Genomic DNA, 3878 nt, shown 5'->3' on the forward strand with positions numbered 1-3878 from the left:
GTGTGTGTGTGTGTGTGTGTGTGTGTGTGTATGTGTGTGTGTTGTGACAGCAGTAATGAAAGATAACTCCTCTCCTCTCCCCTCTCTCCCCCCTCCCTTTCTCCTACCTTCTTTTTTCTTTCTCTTTACAGCAGCTTTAATGTGACAATATCTCCTCACTTGGTCTTGGAATTTCAGGCTAGGCTGCACACCACCAGTTCCAGGATTTTATCTGTATTAAATGTGTGCAGTTGATAGCAGCTCCATTGAGGAGACTCCATGACTGAGAAGGATAAGCAGGGACTGCACCTCAGTGGTTACTTTTTATATATATATATATCTGAGTGTGCCCTCATAAAGTAGTACAAACAATGGCTGACAACAGCTTGTTACCATCTCCTACTGAGATAACTGGCTTGGCAGACTCTTCAATATTTGATTCTAAAGTTACTGAAACATCCAAGGAAAAGTTGTGCTTAGCATCTACTTCAAATGTTGATGAAGAGATGCCTCAGACTGAAGCAAGAGTGGTAGTGGTCCAGGGAGCTGGGAGACAAGAAGAGCTTCTCAAGGCCTTGAAGGAAATGAAAGGACCATGTGTAAAGATGGACTCAATGGAAGAATTTGAAAGTTTGGATTCCCCAGAATTTGAGAATATATTTGTAGTTACTGACTTCCAGAGTTCTGTCTTCAAAGACTTATACAAGGCTGATTGTATGATTGTTGGACCACAAGTTATACTCAACTGTGCACAAAGGGGAGAGCCCTTGCCATTTTCCTGCCAGCCACTGTATTGTATGAGCATGCTGAACCTGGTGCTCTGCTTTACTGGGTTCAGGAGGAAGGAGGAGCTTGTCAAATTGGTGTCATTGGTTCATCATATGGGTGGAGTTATTCAGGAAGAATGTAATTCCAAAGTAACACAACTGATGGCAAATTGTACACAAGGCGAAAAATTTAGAGTTGCAGTGAGTCTGGGTACTCCAATTATGAAGCCAGAATGGATTTATAAAGCATGGGATAGACGCAATGAACAGTGTTTTTGTGCAGCAGTTGATGACTTTAGAAATGAATTTAAAGTTCCTCCATTCCAAGATTGCATTTTAAGTTTCCTGGGAATTTCAAATGAAGAGAAACACAGTATGGAAGAAATGACTGAAATGCAAGGAGGTAGCTATTTACCAGTTGGCGATGAAGGGTGCACTCACCTTATTGTTTAAGAGAATACAGTAAAGAACCTTCTATTTGAACCTTCAAAGAAACTTTTTGTTGTCAGGCAATAGTTGTTCTGGGGAAGCATTCAGGTTGATATTCGTGCAGGAGAATCTATGTATTTGTATGAAAAGGCTAATACTCCTGAGCTCAAGAAATCGGTGTCTCTGCTTTCTCTAAGTGCCCCAAACAGCAACCACAAAAGACGGAGATTGAAAGAAACCCTCAGCTCTCCAGAGACTGACCTCTCTCCTTTCTCTCCCCGTAAGCGGCCCTCAGCTGAGCATTCCCTTCTATTGGATCACTCCTGGATATCTCCAACATACTCGAGTTCATCATTCACTATAGAGAAACACCGAAGTCTTGTGCTAAGTCTTCTAGAAGTTCTACTCCAGTTCCTCCAAAGCAATCAGCCAGGTGGCGGGTGGTGAAAGAGCTTTGCCAGACTGAGAGCAATTATGTCAATATACTGGCCACAATCATTCAATTATTTCAGGTACCCTTAGAAGAAGAAGGACAACGTGGTGGACCTATTCTTGCACCCGAGGAGATCAAGACTATTTTGGGGAGCATCCCAGATACCTTTGATGTACATATGAAGATAAAGGATGATCTTGAAGACCTTATTGCTAACTGGGATGAGAGCAGAAGTATTGGTTACATCTTTCTTAAATATTCAAAAGATTTGGTAAAAACCTACCCTCCGTTTGTAAACTTCTTTGAAATGAGCAAGGAAATGATTATTAAATGTGAAAAACTGAAGCCCAGATTTCATGCTTTCCTCAAGATAAATCAAGCTAAACCAGAGTGTGGACGACAGAGTCTTGTGGAACTTCTCATTTGGCCAGTACAGCAGCTACTCACTGTTGCTTTCCTTTAAACGATCTTAAAAAGCATACAGCTGTTGAAAATCCAGACAAAAGCACTTTAGCAAAAGCTATTGGATCACTAAAAGAAGTAATAACACATATCAATGAGGATAAGAGAAAAGCAGAAGCACAGAAGCAAATTTTTGATGTTGTTTATGAAGTAGATGGATGCCCGGCTAATCTGTTATCTTCTCATCGAAGCCTAGTACAAAGAGTGGAAAGAGTCTCTCTTGGCGAGTACCCCTATGACTGAGGAGAACAAGTCACTCTCTTCCTCTTCAATGACTCCAGATAGTAAGAAAATGGCACAAGGTTATTGGCACGTTTAGAAGTCCTCATGACTGTACCTGGCCACCAGCTTCTCTGAAGCACATTCATCTAATGCCTCTTTCTCAGATTAAGAAGGTGCTGGCTGGACATCAGAGAGACAGAAGATTGTCATAGTGCCTTTGCCTTGTGTGTCAGGCCACCAACAGAGCAGGCCAGTGTACTGCTTAGTTTCCAGATGACATCAGAGGAGCTTCCAAAGGAGAGTTGGCTGAAGATGCTGTATCGACACGTTGCCAACACCATTTGTAAAGCAGATGCTGAGAATCTTATGTATGTGGCTGATCCAGAATCTTTTGAAGTAAATACAAAAGATATGGATAGTACATTGAGTCGAGCATCTAGAGCAATTAAAAAGACTTCAAAAATGCTTACAAGGGCATTCTCTTTTTCCAAAACACCCAAGAGAGCCCTGCGGATGGCTCTTTCAACATCCCATAGCTCAGAGGGAAGGAGTCCCCCAAGCAGTGGCAAACTTGCTGTGAGCCGTCTGTCCAGCACATCATCCTTAGCATGTATTCCATCTCCCTCCCTTGTCAGCCTCCCTTCTTTCTCTGAATGGAGAAGTCATACATTAAGTCGATCTACAACTCACTTGTTATGAAACTTAAGTTCCGTGGAACTTCATACTTCAATAAGATGCTGACTTACATGGTGCTTTGAATTATCACTTCGTAAAGTTGTAAAGAAGATTAGTAACACTAACCAATACTGCTTTATTTTCTTGAAACACATTTTTCAAGATAGTCTATGTAAAACAATATTGATTTTGATGTAATTTATCTTTGTTTGAATCTCACATCCCAAGACCAGTGACTTAAGTTATTCCTGATAATCAGTAGCTTTGTAACCCTGATACAGTAAACTGTTGGTGGGTGCAAAATACTATTGTATATTTCTATAGTGTCTTAAGTGAATTTTTGGAAGTACATATTTGTGTATCTCAATTTCTGTAGACTAAACAGCACTGTGATAGTTGTTGAATAAAATCCTCTGGTTAAGTTCCTGAGGCTTGTTGAGCTGGAATGTTTGATGTACATAACTGCTCTTTGGCATTTATTTTCTTTTAAAATAAGGGATCTAACACATGAATTTTAAAAGATACACCTTATTAACCGAATAATTAAGATCATTTGGAATTTTGCAAATTGAGATAAGAAGAGAAAGATTACAAAACATTGTATATATTCTGGAGATAAGATACTTGTGTGTACTTTAAAATTGTTTCAGAGACTTTTATTGTTATTTTATTTTCTTGTTCTAGACACTAGCAAATCTTGGTTTAGTTTTGACTTTATTGAATTTATTTCAATGGATAAGACCATGGCAAAACTGTGTTAAGAATTGCTTCTGGCCGTGCGGTGGTGGCGCACGCCTTTAATCCCAGCACTTGGGAGGCAGAGGCATGCGGATTTCTGCCAAGGCCAGCTTGGTCTACAGAGTGAGTTCCAGGACAGCCAGGGGTATACAGAGAAACACTGTCTCGAAAAA

The 3878-nt window shown here is 40.3% G+C and overlaps 1 pseudogene; it reads left to right on the forward strand.

Moving 5' to 3' along the window:
• The first annotated feature begins 338 nt into the window (after window positions 1-338).
• LOC116084649 lies at window positions 339-2991 on the forward strand (annotated as a pseudogene).
• The last annotated feature ends 887 nt before the right edge of the window (window positions 2992-3878 follow it).

Source organism: Mastomys coucha, unplaced genomic scaffold, assembly GCF_008632895.1.
Source record: "Mastomys coucha isolate ucsf_1 unplaced genomic scaffold, UCSF_Mcou_1 pScaffold9, whole genome shotgun sequence".
Classification (NCBI taxonomy): Eukaryota; Metazoa; Chordata; class Mammalia; order Rodentia; family Muridae; genus Mastomys; species Mastomys coucha.